General features: G+C 36.0%; 1 long non-coding RNA gene across 1 annotated transcript; it reads left to right on the plus strand.

Annotated features, from left to right (window-relative positions):
- Nucleotides 1-10,733: 10,733 nt before the first annotated feature.
- Nucleotides 10,734-16,598, plus strand: LOC126825289 (uncharacterized). The gene is made up of 5 exons (XR_007681866.1): nt 10,734-10,747; nt 11,322-11,336; nt 11,931-11,957; nt 13,576-13,743; nt 14,754-16,598. It is a non-coding gene; the product is annotated as an uncharacterized LOC126825289 (long non-coding RNA).
- The last annotated feature ends 1,136 nt before the right edge of the window (nt 16,599-17,734 follow it).

Consider the following 17,734-nt stretch of genomic DNA (forward strand, 5'->3'; position numbering starts at 1 on the left):
TATTGCAATACCATTTGGAGTGTGTAATGCGCTACCTCGTTTCACAAAATAATAGATAAAGTAACAACAACAAAATACATGTATAAATGTGTATTTTACAATTTATCTAGACGTTCATTAACATTGCAAATTAAATGAATGCGAGTTTTTTTGTATGTTTAATGTTATGAAATAATTCATACATAATTTCAAAGTGTCAAGTGCATGAAAACTGTTTCGTCAGAAAATTGCCGAAATTGTAGAGTATGTTTTACGTGTCTAGTAAAAATGGCAATATAACAACGTTATTTGTTATCAATATTATATTTGCTACATGGATATGTAAGTATAATGAAATCTCAATAGCTTGTGGCTTCGAACGTTTTATCTGCGTTTTGTTTGTTGCATAAATCTGTCTTTGTTAAAGAGGCCACAGCTCTATTAATTATGTTATTAGATTTTAGATTTGTTTGAAATGTATTAGTCCAGTCAGAAAAGGTGGTAATATGTTTGTTATAAAAATAACGTTTTGTCTGGCTATTTTGTCATATCAGAACAGTGTTCTGCGCTTAAAAAAAATAACGAAAAACATAAGACATCCCAGCACTTATAATGTACTTAGGCAAACACAACCCCCGTGTAAAACTTTGAATAGAATTGATGGATGTAGGAATCTATTGGAATACAATGGTATTGTGAAGCTATCGAATCAAGTTAAATAAACACACATCTCAGTGTTGTGTGCTCATCCTACAACATATTATCAGTGCGTTGGTGTCAATTCCAGTAACCGGTAGAATACCACCAAATGATTGGTTAACACGTGGTTATAATTATTGCGTCATAAAATCTTTTAGATTAAATTGTAAGACCCCGGGCTTTAGTACCCTAAGAGCAGTTTCTTGTTCACTGTTTGGAAAGAAATCTTATCATGGCTGCGCAAACAATATCATCCTAACCTAAAACTACCTTCAGGAAATTTTACAAGGGTTTCTTCAAATAGACTTAGGCTTAGCTTTTTTGGGAAAGCAAACCTTATCAAGACGGTAATATTGACAGAGCCAGCCTATAATCTATTTTCTTTCAAACATAACTAACTTAATAATTCACTGTATCTCTATTTATTTTCTTTTATTGCATTATTAAAGTTTATGGTAAGTAAACAGTTATCAGGCATGTCCATCATTATTTTCTCTATTTTTAACAATTTTACACGCTGATTTAATAAGAATTATACTTTCCTACAAAATCAATTTTAGATATTTCATTTGATTAAATTATTTTTGATCTAATTTTAAACCACTATTATTTCAATTTATTTTCTTAGTCAGATGTGCCTGCATACGGGGTACGATAGTATGCGATATATGTAACAATATAACCATATATATATATATATATATATACAAACGTGAATGCGTCTATGCTCGACTTTTCTATGCATTGAATATATTCCTAATATATCAATAATTGAATCGTTAAATTCTTTGTTTATTGTGTCTTTTATGTATGAATTATTATACATGTATTTGTTAGTGTGTTTAATTGCCACATATTTGTGAACGTTATTTTTTGTGGCTGTTTCAACGTTAAATTACCACCACGTTATGCTTTTGTGTTTTATGACACAAATTGTTGTGCAACATTTTAATGTGATCATTTAATATCACCTTTATGTTCCTTTACTTAAGCAAGCACCTGTTTATGTTTTAACCCGCTGATACCACCACACTGGTACACCAGTTCTGTTTATTTGTGTTTGTTAGTGAATTTATTACTAATGATTTATTTTAAACACCTTTTTATACGCCCATATTTACTATGGACGTATATTGTTGTCACTCGTCCGTTGATTCCTTCCCAATTTCTCGTGAACATTTGTTAGTGTGTTTAATTGCCACATATTTGTGAACATATTTAAATTAAAAAAAACCATAACAAACTTTGCTGAATTATTCAATAGGCAAACGGAACTTTTCGACCCAAAATTTCCGAGTTATCTCCTCGTGTACGTTCATTCTTATGACCTCGACAAAGTTTTCGTTGGAGGTTTATAAAACTTGATGTGGTAGTCTATTGGTGCATAATTGTCGAATCCTTAATTTGAAGCACGAACAGCGATATAGGACAGAATTTTCGATAGGTTTAAACCTTTTGTACATATCAATATTCACAAATCTGAAAATCTGCGACAAAGTTCTTGGATAACCAACTAAATCACATAAGAGTATTGCTCAGATCGAACTCCCGTTGAAGCGGTCGCATTGTTGAAACCACTAGAGTATGTCAAACAATCTTCTTCTAATGTGACATCACTACTACTCACTGTCACTTTACTGTTCATCAGTACCACGTTAATTCTAATATAAAAAGTTGTTGAATTCCCTATAACATTATTAGTTAACATCGCTTCATTCACCACGCACTTGCCGTCCATGAGGATAACATATTTTTAGACTTGGAAAACGACTTTGATGTTGATCATATGAAGCGTAAACCATTCCGTCGTATGTCGACCACTGACGGGCATATAATAGATTGCTTCATTTCGAAGGATTTTAGTAAAAAAAATAATTGTTGGTTATGTAGTCATACGCTAACGTTCGTCGGGGGGGGGGGGCTGAATGGTTTGCACGTGCGCGCTGTACCATAAAGTCTGTCATTGAGTCAACTGGCGTGGTTTCGATTTCCCGGTTGTACGTGACAAGTAGTAGGGTCGCCTGTCCAACCTCGTGGGTTTTCTCCGGGTCCTCCGGTTTCCTCCCACTGCTAAAGACCCCTACGCGCAAGCGAATTATTGAAATACAATTAAACCATGTTAGTCCCGAAATGACCTAGTTTGTGTCGAGTGGACGTTAAACTCTCTCTCTCTCTGCCAACAGCAAATACAGATTAACCCAGCAGTGATGTAGCTAGAGTTTGTGCCTTGGGTCTGTGTCCCTCTGGCACCCCGAACCACCGATCATACTTCAGCTGTTAAAGAAAACTCATTAAACAAAGTTGTGTTATTTCCGACAAGAAAACAACCGTTTTTACACACTCGTCCAATTGACCCACCGAACTTATTGGAAGCCGATAAGTACCCAACCGCCCCTACTTGACTTCGCGTTAACAAATCCAAGAAACATAGACAATTGGTCCTAATGCTTCGCTTCACTATGAGGTTCAGCGCGAAGGCAAGAATACAAGAAACAATCAGTGCGAAGCCAAAAAGTCGAGTCACGAGCGAAAGGGTACTCATCGGCTGCCATAAACCCGTCCTATAGAAAAAGGTTCCGCCCTAGCTACTATGGACGGGGTTGCATGGAATTATACATCAAATCTATGGAATTCCTACCTTTTCTTACATATATTTCTTCTTTGTCACTTTCTTTTGTGATCTGTAATATATTTAATATGTATATGTTGCATTAGTTTAATTTCCAACAGTCAACCTGTTTTTAAAAATTGAAAAAGAAAATTCTATAAATGTTTAATAATTATTCAATAATTGTTAAATGTTATACATTTCGCCCTCTAATTGTTTAATAAGTTAGGTTCTGTTAAAGATGCATTCCTACGTGCAGACTGTTTTATCTTTGTGGATATATTTGGACTAAAATATATTAAAAATAATTTATCTATCAAATCTCTATTTTAAGCTGCCTAATTTGACGCGTGACTTGATTGAGTTGGCGTTCAATTTTCAGATTGCACAATATGTCGTTACTTGCTGTCCATTCACCATAAAGTCTAAGTAAATTATTAGATCATCCTCTGCCAACTATTTTTCCGCCGTTTAATCGCACAGACTGAAGTACGTTTAAGTCTCTCACTGTTATCATAATCGCTAGCTATTCGATTAAGAAAACCAGGCGCTCACTACGCTACTCAAGCAGACAACAAACAGACAGGCTGTCAGTTAGTGGTCTCCTTACCTTTGAGTAATGTATGCGCCCCATGGGTGTTTCCACGGAATGCAGTATTTTTTTCTAGTACTTTCTCAATCTGATTAAAACACATATCCTTTTCTTGTTTCGTTTTTTTATAGTTCAAAATTTCGTTTAACTTGTCTTCACAGCACTAAGATCTGGAAGAGTTGTTATATAACAGGCGTTCTAGTTGATGTGAGGAATTAGCCAAAGAAACGGTCTTTTGCGGCGAATTCTTGGCGTGCTTTGCGTAGAACTTTAGTAAACCCCTTAAAACGTCAACGCTGATTGATTAATCAAGCCGCGCGTATGACCCCTGACGCGACCTCCAAGTACAACTGGTCAGATCTTCATGTAGTGTAGGCCATCGAAAGTATAAAATAACGATATACATCTGTATTTTAATCAAATTGGTACTTTGATTGTCTACCGAATATGTCATACTTTTACTGGAAATGACTACTCTTTAAATATTTTCGTTGGTACTTTCTATGTATACCGAATATGTCATACTATTACTGGACAAACTACCCTTTAAAACCTTTCTTGGGAATGCATCTTTAAGAGATTTCACCCTGTCAGCTCTAAGTGGTTTGTTTTTTAATTCAATTTGTAAGATTTTATATAGGAGTTCTCTCCTCGTGAGTTATTTTTTCTATGTTTTGTATCGTGAAGTCAATTTCCATAAATCTTTGATAATAATGTCTTTTGTCGTACAATTCATCATTTGTCAAGGGTTTTTCCCATAGTATATTCATGCTAGTTCGTCTATTGACGTAACGTAAATATTGTTAAATGTGTAGTCACCATGAATACTTCAGAGATTTGTTACAGATACAATTGTTTTTAAATGTCTGTTTGAATTTACGTTGGTAAATAAATGTGCAATGTAATCTACTTAAGAGCATAAAATGTATGTTTTCGTAACATTTTGACACCCAAGCATTATAAACAATTCTAATATTTTCTTTTTTTGTCTTTTTTACTCTATTGTTCCCCCTGGTACCTAAACAATGGAACAAAAGGGATTACGGGTAAGTTATCATTGATTATATGTTTAAATCTATAGAAAAAGAGGTCTTTGACCTGTTCGATTAAAATGGGCGTCATTAGTTTTTTGTTACCCACAGACGTTTTCAACGTATCAGACTATTTCTGTCTTTGGGTGGGGTGGGTGGTCGAAACGGGTCATTTACAAGCAAAAATACCACTTTTTCGTTTGTGGGTACACGATTTATGTTAGATGCGATTCTTGAGTAATTTCATTAGCGATATTCATTTGGACACTGACCAAATAACTGACAGGTTTGCCGTCCCAAACTCCCAATTTCAAAGGATTAAGGGCAGACCAAGCCCGCACAAGCGTAATGTGAAACAGTTTTCAGAGGATTATAACTTGATTGTTTTTAATATAGTCCAGATTGTTGGAAGACCGTAATAGTTGATTTTAGATTTTTCTATGATAGCTATATCTTCTGGTTAATGCCATGCAGCTATAACTAAACTAATTTTAACAAATATTTAATGATGAACCCCATTGCTTTCTCTTAATTTAAACATTTATAGTGAACTAAGTCAACTGGTAGAGCTATTTCTAGGGCAAACAAGAACCTTAGATCGGTGGCGCGTGACAATAAGGCGTACCTAACGGTTTGGGTGCACGTCAAAGAAGTCTTGCCAGTTGGATTCGACGAATGTCACTTCGATTCCGGGTTGGCCGAGAAAGTTGGTCAGGATTTTCAGCGTGGTTTCCCCCTTGCCAATGGTGCTGGACAGAGGTTCTGACAAGGACAGCTGTCTAGTCGTTCGGATAGGACAAAAAACCGAGGTCCCGCGTACACATGGGCGTGAACGTAAAGGATCCCTTGACAGTTTGAATTCGATATAAGAGTAGGCCGTAACGCCGCTGTCCGAGCAAAATTACCCTCATACACACTGTATACGGTATGCCCGTCTTCATTATCCCAGTCGGAGAAGAACACTAGGACGGTTAAACCCCATTTCATTTCATTTCATTTCTTAGATGTGCGCTCATACTCGATTTGTCATACGTACTATTTCAGCGAATCTAAATGTTATTTTTATGGAGTCTAGATCTTATTGAATAGACAGACATAAAACAAATTGATATCTATGAACCAGTGTCGTTTTCAGTCAATAAAGATTTTAGTTTTGATTAAGACTGTATGTTTAGATCGCGACATAGCTCAATTTCCATTTTGACATTTTGTCTGATTACAATACTATATCTTATTATAAATCTTATTGTCCTTGGTCTGTTTGGATTCAGCGATAATAGAAATAAAATGAAATGAAATGAAATGAAATGGGGTTTAACTTCCTACTTGTCTGTAACGACAAGGCTAATGAATACAGACATACACCATACAGTGTGCTTGCTGTGAGAGAAAGTTTGCCCGGATGTCGGCGCTATAGCGTTAACGGGGGGGTTTGATGGCCGAATGGTTAGCGTGCGCGTTGTATCATACGGCCTGTCATTGAGTCAACTGGCGGAGTTTCGATTCCCCGGTTGTACGTGGCAAGGAGTAGGGTCGCCTGTCCAACCTCGTGGGTGTTCTCCGGGTCCTCCGGTTTCCTCCCACTGCTAAAGACCCCTAAATGCAAGCGAATTATTGAAATAAAATTGAACCATGGGCTAGTCCAGAAATGGCCTAGTTTGTGTCGAGTGGATGTTAAACCCCATTTCTCACTCTCGTCCGCGTTAACGCTGTGAAACTGATTGTAGCAACAAGTGGCGTTGCTCATCGTTTGCTTTAGAGATGGGGCTAAGGTCCTGTTCTGGTAACGATTGTCGAATATAAGAGAACGGTTCTTTCAACGATTATGCTCTTTCTGTGTTTAAAAAAAATTGTGTTAAATTGCCTACAGATAAAAGATTCAGGTCCCGAGTTCACAAAGCATTCTCAGACTTAAGTTGAGAATTTACTCAACTTTCAATCACTGTTTATGAGAAATATCTTTGATCCAGAAACACAAAACGTTGCACGTATAGTTTCTTATTGATGTATTTGATACATTCAAACAACAAAAGTTTTATAAAGGAATATATTTTAGTTAAAATAAGGCAAACAATTTTGAGTAAATTCTTAACTTAAGTCTGAGAATGCTTTGTGAACTCGAAACCAGAATGTTTTGCTCTCAATGTCCCAAAACTGATCAGACCCTAGATACGTTAAGAGAAGGATAACAACCAATTATTTGAAGAACCCCCATAAAGATAAAAAGAACCTACAAATCTTTGTTATTGATGCAATTGTACGGGCTATATATTGATACAACGATAGACATTGGTATATCATTTGCTGTAAAGGAGCGGCCGTAACGAGAATTAGTATAGACTTCATCAGCGTTAATATTTATTGAGCGGACTCCAGACTTTATTTAAGAAGCGACCGGAGTTTACACAATTAATCAGAACAAAAGGAATAAGAGTAGGGTGTATGAATTTACATAGGATCGAGTTAATAGATCGGTAGTATAGTTTCTGTTTATACAACATTTAATGAGACCACTGGTTTCATTGATTATATAGATTTATGATGTGCTAATTTATTTTGACTAAGGAGGAGGAGGGGGGGGGGGGGGGGCGGGATGAAATAGGGTGTGATGACCCATCTGTCTGCAATTATCCCTCTCGGTGATACAGTTTATACAACATTTAATGAGACCACTGCTTTCATTGATTATATAGATTTATGATGTGCTGATTTATTTTGAATAAGGAGGAGGAGGGCGTGGGGGCGTAGTGAAATAGGGTTTGATGTCCCATCTTTCTACAATTTTCCCTCTCCCAGTTGGTGCTAATAGAATCTGTGACACAGTTTGTATAACATTTAATGAGACCACGGGATTCATAAATTATATAGGTTTATGATGTGCTAATATATTCTGAATAAGAAGGAGGGGGGATGGGGTTTGATGTCCCACCTTTCTGCAATTATCCCTCTCTGAGTCGGAGCTTATAGATCGGTGGCATATTTTATGTTTATATAACTGTTAATGAGGTCATTGGTTTCATTGATTATATATTTGCGTGGGTTCTCCTTGTCAGTGGTGCAGAACGGATTGCTAGACAAGGACAGCTGTCTAGTCATTAGGATTGGATAAAAAAAACGCATGTCCCATGCACACGTTAGTGTGCACGTAAAATAACCTCTGACAGTTGAAATTAGAAATACGAGTAGGCCTTAGTAAAGCTGTCCGGTCAAAATCACCCTTATAGCACACTGCGGAAACAGGAATACAGGAGCCTGTTACCTATGACTGGCTCTTCATACAAGTTTCTTAAAGACCCAATACCACTCTTGTTGTAACTGAATAATATGTCCCAATCTTTATTCTGGTCAACAAATTGTACTATTTTACAATATTACAATTAATTGATGATACAAATTTCATCTTAACACACCTAATTTAAAAAATTGAACCAAATGATTTGAAAAGCCTGACGTAAAGCTTTTCAAATGTGACTTGGATTTAAAGATATTTTTGAACCCCTTGGACAAGTAAAATAGGATTTAATGGATGATTTACACAACAGGTAGGACACTAACACATCTAGTACTTAGAATAAGGCTATTTTTTATTTTCTGGAGCTGTCAAGCCAGCAAGAGTGTTATTGTCCCTTTAAGAAACATAAGTCTGCAATATCACACTTGGTAAGCGGACGTTAAGCACTACGAATGAACGGACGAACTACTTTTCTGCGCTTATGGAGACGAGCATATAATGTGATATGAAGAACATTTTGTTCGCACAGTGACGTTTCCGCCCGCTCTTCTTCGATTTACAATAGCCAAGAGTTCTTGTATGCCAATGTTTTCGTCCCATCCAAATGACTAGGCCCACTTAAGTTGCTAGCCTCGGGACTGCTAGACAATATGACCTTAGGTTTTCGGCATATCCGATTGACTAAAGAATGTTCTTTCCCGGTCTCTTTGCCCTCAACCACTGAGAATGGAGAAATGAAATGAAATGGGGTTTAACGTCCTACAGATCTGCTCCTAACCTGGGCTAATGAAAACGGGCATACGCCATAAAGTGTGCTATGAGGGAAATTTTGCCCGGGCCGCGGCGCTACGGCATACTCTTATATTTAATTCCAACTGTCAAGGGATCTTTTACGTGTACACCAATGTGTACACGGGACCTCGGTTTTTCGTCCCATCCGAACGACTAGACAGCTGTCCTTGTCAGGCCCTCCGTACTGCATCACTGACAAGTGATCAAGGGATCAAACACCCTACCTCCAGGCTAGCGAGCCAGCGTCTTACCCACTTAGCCACGTGATCCCCCGCTGAGAAGGGAGAACCACGGCTGTAATATCCATAGGACCTTTCACACTCAGCACCGAGATCAAGCAAGCAGGTGCCACTGCTAGACAATTTGATCTTGGGTTTGAGTAAGGGATTTACCTTGATTGTCCCTCTGCCCCCAACAACTGAGAAGGGAGAATCATGGCTGTATTATCCCGATGAACGTTCTCGGTAAGTCATTCAGGACTCCTTTATAGTGGGTGGAGGTGCAAGGGAGTTTAGATCAGTAGTTTTAGACAATAATTGGAATGCATTAACTGTTGATAATCTGTATAAGAAAATTAATTTTTAAAATGAATTGGAAAGTGCGACATGTTCAAACTTCTTATAGAAATGGTAATTTAATATTTGGAAAGTCTCTTCTAAGGCTAATCGTAATAAAACACGATGGATCCGTGGGTTTGACATAAATCAAATCGATCCTTTCAACATGATGTATTTCTTAATATGTATTTAATCATCTACTTTTGTTTTCTTTTTTCCCATTTTCTTTCTGACGTTCTATCATCAGTTGGTAAGTTCTTTTATAACTATACAAACTTGAAACAGGATAATTTCAAAAGACATATTTTATATTTCATTAACCAGTTATAAAGTATGACCTATCCTGAATAATGATTATTTTTTTAAATAACCAGAAGAAATATTGTACAAAAAATATACAAAGTATAATACTGATTATTTTTACTCATAAGATATATTGTACAAAACCTATATAATGACGAATTAAAAGTCATATTTCAAATGTTTTGGTTTAGTTACGCAACCCCATTAATTCACAATTACATTGATAATAGTAAAAATAGCAAACCATATATTCTTTATAAATATATGTTATTATTGAGTTGCTGTATGACTTATTAAATTAAAATATGTTTCTTTCTTTGTCTCTCTTCTGCTGCCTTTTCCAGATGTGTGAGGTATGTGATCTTAAATATCCTGATATTAAGGAATAGAACTGGTTAATTTACACGGATATTAGAAGGCTTTCTCTGAGTCTTGGATCCTAGGTAGCACGAATAGAAACTAACTCTTTATTGTTCTGCTTCCTCTGTTCAGGTGTCTAAGATATAGGCGTCATTTTATTCTAGAGGGTACTTTTAAATTTGGCGTTAGATCTGAATACTTAATTCCACTATATATTAATCCCTGCATTCTGTGAGTCTTGGTTGCACGAATAGAAAAAAAACTCTTTACTGCCCTGCTTTCCCTTTTAAGGTGTCTGAGATATCAGCCTCATTTGTTTTTGGAAGGTACTGTTTTGGCGTTAGATCTGATTATTAAATCCACTATATTAATCCCTACTTGAAGTAATCCGGATGTTCAGTGTACATTGTCTACACGACCAGCGTGAGGGGTGAACGGCTTTTAAACCCTAAACAAACTCCTCTAACAGTTACAGATTCCATGACAGTTCAAATATTGTTGGGATAAATAAAAATTAATTTCGCTTTAGCATTATTCTATTTCTAGTAAATTGTAATTATTCTGTTTTTATTTTCATTGCAGGCTTCTCCGAGGGTAAGTTAATCCTAATATGAACGTGTTTATTTTTTAAACTGCGGGCTAACCATTTTCTTTTTTCTTAAATACATGTATGTTTTAGAATGTTCACATAAGTCCATCGCAATTGGTTCGCTCATATATTATAATTCTTTTCGCTGAAAGATAGAAGTATCAAAATAACTGCCAATAAATGAATCTATGTAGTTTAGATTGGCGAGACAATTCCAGTAAAACGCGCAGACCCAAGGCCATATATGGAATAACTTGTTGTCCAAAAAATAGTGTATTCTTATGTTATGTATTCTTATTAAATCATCGCCTTTATTTCCCAGGAGATGTGTATTAGTTCATACTATTATATATAAACTCGTGTACCTTTAAATTTACACAAAAATGATCAAGAAAATATGTTAGCTCTTGAACGTCATATTACAAAGCAAATGTCACACAATGTCGCAAGGTCTATCAATGCTTTGAAATGGTATTATGTCACACAAGACTAGAAGCATACGTGTAACCACTTTTGACCTAGACAGTATTTGATTTAAGTTTTATTAAATTGCTTTGTTTATTTTTCGTCTGCTCTCAGGATTGTCCGGGCGGTGTAAGTATATTTATAAATATCTCTTTTCCGTATTTAAACAAATATGTGTGATAACCTAGTTTTTCGTCTGTATAATACAATACAGTCTAATTAAAATTATTCGCACATTTCGTTCCGTTTTATTTTGGGTTGTTTGCATGGCTATCATTTTAAACGAAACGAAAATAACTTCAAGTTGTATTAGATTGCATAAATCGCAGATATGAATCTAATCACCGATGGCTGTTTTATGACAAGTATGGTATTTATGCCTAGAATAAATATATTTATATATCGATTTATGCCTAGAATAAATATATTTATATATAGATAGTGTAGAAACATAAGCGATAGTTGTGAAATAAACAACCTGTCACGCCCATTCATCCTCTTTTATAAACACAAAGAAAAAGTATCCCAAAACGCGAATGGTTATTTTTATACATTTGTTCGTGTTTTTATTTATTTTCAAAGTTTATTAAAGCAATAAACAGCATAATATGCTTATAATTCGTGCATTTATCTATTCCAATAAAAAAAACCCAGCCACAACCAAAGTGAATTGTAGAATATTTATTTACGCAAATAAAGTAGGTTTATTTTCTTTCTTTGCAGTTTAGAAAAAGATCTGGTTTACTTCAAGTAAGTTTAATGAAGGGGTAGTGTATGCTGACCTTATAATTATAGCAAAATATAATAACCAGAAGAACTAATCATTCTCAGACTAAGGTTAAGAATTTACTCAAAATTGTTCGCTTTATTTTAACTAAAATATAGCCCTTTACAAAACGTTTGTTGTTTTAATGTATCAAATACATCAATAAGAAACTTTGCGCAAAGTTTGTTGTTTCTCGATCAAAAATATTTCTCATAAACAGTGCTTGAAATTTGAGTAAATTCTTAACTTAAGTCTGAGAATGCCAGGTTGTATTTTGCATGTGCTCTAATTGATTAACTCTAAACACGAAGTTACTGAACGACAACATGTTTCCGCTCCTGGTCCCAGGTGCAGGGATACCCTTTATAGGCTTCGCATGAATTCTATGGCCTCATGATATAGGGGGCCTCCGGCTGTAGTCTGAAACATATGGCATCATCCTCTGCTTTGTTCAATTGTGTTTAAAACACACTTACATCTTCCTTTTGTCGTGAGGGTGGGGGTTAAAGAGGTGCCAAAAGGGCTAATGAAGGTATGCATATGCCATGCATAGGGCTATGATGGAGCCGTTCCCTGACAACGACGACTCCGTCTACTCTTCATCGAATTCCAACTGTTAAGGAGTCTTTTACGTGCACACCAATGTCTTTTCGTCCCATTCTAACACAAATGAAAAATTCCGAGGATCTGTCTCGGCTATCTTAGAAACCGGAGGACCAGGAGAAAAGCCACGAGGTCGGACAAGCGATCCTACTCCTTGTGACGTACAAGCGGGGAATCGAATAAAACGCACGCGTTAACCATTCGGCCACCCAAGGCCCCATTTCCGTATGAATACATTCAATCTTTTAATATCAGTACGTAAAAACACAGAGGATGAAACAATCCTTTGACTGAACCATCATTAGCCGAAACGTCCTGGCCAAAAACGTCGATGGTCAAAACCTCCTACTTGTACATCCCGGTTGGTCTACTGAATGACGAATGGATGAAAGTATAACTTTTATTTTATAGATGCATTATGTAAGAGCCATATCTGCATATTGTGGGTCGTTATTTTAGCTTCAAATGTTATATAAGCTGTTATTTAGACGTTTCTTCATATGACACGGTTATAATCAACTCTCTAGACCATCAGATGGCGGAGATTTAAACGGATTAAAACACGGTCGCCATTTAATAATTTAAATTAAAAATGGCGAATCGAGGATAAGTCTCGAATAACAAGTACCATTGTTACGATAATAAACAATCTATACTACATCTTTTCAAAACTTCAAACGGTAATAACTCAGAATAAAGTAATTTAAACGAAATTTTCAATATATTTATTTTGCGTTATCTATTTTGGAACTTTTATAGCAAGAACGGTCAGCTGTTTATTTAAATCTTACCAGGAGCTAAGTGGGAGGGACGCAATGACAAGCTTTGCGTCATATGTTTGAGTTTTTGCACCCCCTTGAGTTTCTGTGCCCCCTGGCACAAATGCATCTTTAACTAAAAACAAACACAGCATTCAATAATAAACCGTTGCTATCGCTTTTGTGTAAAGGCGCATAGTTGAATAATATATGATGTAGTCCATATCCCGTTATATTTCAGAAACGAAAATCTGTAGATGAGACGCAATTTGATGCTGAAAAATTGTTTCGATTCCTGCTGTACAACTTACGACAAGAAGAACGTAGACGATTAGAAGATTCCAGTCCGTTAAACATGCTGGGTTTACGATCAAACAGAATATTATCACAGGAACAGAGCAGATAATTGGTGAGTTTCGGTTTCCTTAAACTTTACTGGCAGTTTACAAAATTGAAATGACGTGAAATGCGAGTTAACGTCCTACTGTTCTGCACCAACCGGGATGATACATACGGACAGACGCCATGCAGTGTGGTATGTTGGTAATCTGTCCGATGTTCTTTTGCGTGCAGACGATGTTCCTTGTTTCTCGGCCAACGCTGGGACCTCCGTGTACGCGAGCTAGCGCCTTGCTCATAGAGCCACTGGTAGTCACCCCATACTCACGCCGGTCACTTATCAGGGACTTACCATGAACCAGGCTAAAAAGACGGGCATACACCATGCGGTGAGTCATGAGGAAAATCGACGTGTTCGACTATTCTTTATCGAATTCCAACATCCAAAGGTTTTTATGCACGGGACCACGGCTTTTCGTATCATCTCAATGATTAGACGCGTTCTTTACCAGGCCTTCCGCTGCCAGGTCTTCCGTTCTGTACCATTGACAACGACAAACGACGCTATTTTCTCGGCCAGCACCAGAATCGAACTCGGGACCCCCTGGTTAGTGAGCCACCGTGGCTCGTTGTAGAATTAATATATCTATGTTTTATATATGCTATAAGTAGGGTAGCGACAGGTGGTAATATTCCCCAATCTCCATTGATGCCACAAATGAAGCCACCATTACTCTTGAATCTAACCTTTGAAACACGGCTGTTACCTTTCCATAATACATTAAAGTTCGAGTACTCATTAGACTCGTCTGTAAATCATATAGATTTGGGTTGTCTGGCACAAGAAACCGTTCTTTATTAACATCAAAAGTATCAATATTGAATGCATTAAGAAGATATCGTAGACAGGATTAGTCAGCCATTAACCAAACGGTTATGGTCAGTATAATATGAAAGGAACTTCGTTTTCATAATCTGAACAATTAATAATCCTTGGCTAATAAAATCCCCGTCTTCGATAAAAGCAATTAAAGATTTTTAATATTTTCTTTTAAATAGCTTTTAAAATTTTCTTTTTAGCGACCGTCCACGGACCCGTGGTCGACAGCAACCACCACCACCAAGACGCTTTAATCAAAATCATCTGTAACCTTTGAACCACCATCGACTGAAAGCTTCTAGAAAACCATTTCATCACAAAGGATCATCAACATTATGATTTAGAATATGTTTCATTTATTATTTAAAAATTGCAAGAATCCAAAATTCATATTGATCACTAAATGTCTCTAAATCTAGCTCGATTTTGTTAAGAGAGGTTTCTTTGTCAGGGATTCTGAAATAACATGAAAGTCGTATTTATTAATAAAAAGTCTAAATTTGTCCTCATTTTAGACAGCATAGTTCTTGAATCTTTTTGCTAAGTATCATTTAGCATCACTATGAAATTTGTTTTCTGATAATGTATAGATGGTCGTGTACACGCTTTAATGAGTTTATATCTAAAATATTATTATTTCAAAGAAAATTTTTTATTTATTATGTTCAACTAATAGCATGTCTAGTAGATAAAACTGGTGGTAGTTGATGATTAAAGCATCAATCTAGGGGATTTGCCAATGATAAATGGTATTGCATAAAAGACTGTAGTTTTCATTTCTTATCTAAATTTCTTTCTGTCTATTTCGTTTAATTTTGGCCCTTGAAACAATATTGAATACTATTTTATATAGAGAACAACAAGAGTAATTATTATGTTTCATATTTCTGTCTGCATTATGAACACTTCTTTAAGCTGCAGGTTTGAGTTATATAATTCATTGCCAATACCGATCATAGATTATTAGATAGATTGATCAGTCTCTCAGTGTACATACAAGAGTATGCTTACCCCTGCCAGAACTCTTTTGATACAACTTCACCATTGCGTAGTAAAATCTGAGTAATTTCTGACTTACAATAACTCGATTTTTTCTAAGGACTCTTCCGGAAAGAGTATGCTTACGCCTTCCGGGACCCTTTATACAACTTCAGTATTGGGTATTTATTACCGAAGCAATTTCTCATTAGAAGATTTACGTACCATTAAAACTCTTTGTAATAGCTCACCACTTAAGATTTACTGCGTACAATATTGTGTTAATTTTCTCTAAATTTTTCTTAATTTGTTCACATGATTCGTTAGTATTAATATCCGTTTCTACATAATTTAAATAACTTTATTATGTGCTTACAATTGATAGTTAGTTTCACGGTAACGCTGTTATCGGCATACTTTTACTTTTAAGATAAAGAAAATAATAAAAGCCGTCTTTTAGTGCTCGGCATCGTCTGGACAAAATATTAGAATTGTCACATATCTGTCAGATTATTCTACCATGTAAAATATTTCTCAGACAAATAATTGAATTGCTTGAGAGATGTAATAACCACGTGGCAAAATTGAATCAAAGTCCCATTCAAAATTTATAACCTTAAAAATATATCAGACATTGCACACCTTATAATGGAATAAAATGACCATTTTATGACCAAGTTAAGAGATCAACAAGACTGGATTTGAAATAACATGACCATATAATGAAAAGGTTAGTACGATCCGATTTCATAGAGCAAAGGGATATAAGCGTAAAGATATAATTCAACAACATTTATGCTTAGTAAACAGTTGAATTTGTTCAGAGATTAGACGGAATAAATTTATTTTAGTATCGTATTTAGAACATTAAACATTATTATTTGATGTAAAACTTATTGATTTATTTTAAGATTAAACATTATTAAACATTTGATGTAAAAGGTATTGTTTTATTTTAAGACTAAACATTATTAATTATTTGATGTAATTATTCCATTATATATTCATATAAATATAAATATACATATTCTGCTAAACACCTATATTAAAGCCTCGGTTGACTTTTATATGCCTTGTTCGTTTTCATATTTAATGCGATCATATATTGTCATCAATCTGTCTGTCTGTCCAAAATTACGGGTAATACAATAGGTACGGTATTGTAGGTCCCTACAGCTTGAATTATTACGCGATCATATATTGTTGTCAATCCGTTTTGGCTGCCCACAATTACCGGGGGGGGGGGCTGTATGCAGAAGACCCCTAAAACTTGCGTTATTACGCGATCATATATTGTTGTCAATCCGTTCTGTCTTCCCACAATTACGCGAGAAACTGTATGCAGTAGAACCCCACAGCTTGAGTTATTACGCGATCGCATATTGTTGTCAATCTGTCTGTCCGTCCAAAATTACGGGAGAGACTTATGCAGTAGACCCCCATAGCTTGGGTTATTACGCGATAATAAATTGTTGTCAATCTGTCTGTCCAAAATTACGGGTAATACAATAGAGACGGTATTGTAGGTCCCTACAGCTTGGGTTATTACGCGATAATAAATTGTTGTCAATCTGCCTGTCCGTCCAAAATTACGGGTAATACAATAGAGACTGTATGCAGTAGGTCCCTACAGCTTGAGTTATTACGCGATCATATATTGTCGTCAATCTGTCTGTCTGTCCACAATTACTGGGGAGACTGTATGCAGTAGGCCCCTACAGCTTGAGTTATTACGCGATCATAAATTGTTGTCAATCTGTCTGTCTGCCTACAATTACGGCAAATATAATAAAGACTGTATGTAGCGGATCCCTACAGCTTCAGTTATTCAGCGATCATAACTCAAGCTGCAGCTGTTCGTCTGTCCACAATAAATTATGGGTTAATTCTGCAACAGCGACTGCATGCAGTACAGCTTGGATTATTATAGAAACTTACAGTCGGTTCAATTTGTAAACGGAAGTACCCTACTAACATTTTCCCAGGAAAGCCGCCGGAGTTATACTTCTTGATAACGAAACCTTGTTAGCGCTCTACGGGTAATAATCGTCAGTTGACGAAGCCTTATATTGAGGAATTCCAATGATAATTCTCGGGGTTGGCCCGCAGTTACATTAGATCTTTATCAAATTAAATAGTTTGTTCGGTCAGATTGGTAAAATGACAAGCCCTGTTTATTTTCCTAAACATACATTATGAAAGA

Source organism: Patella vulgata, chromosome 6, assembly GCF_932274485.2.
Source record: "Patella vulgata chromosome 6, xgPatVulg1.2, whole genome shotgun sequence".
NCBI lineage: Eukaryota > Metazoa > Mollusca > Gastropoda > Patellidae > Patella > Patella vulgata.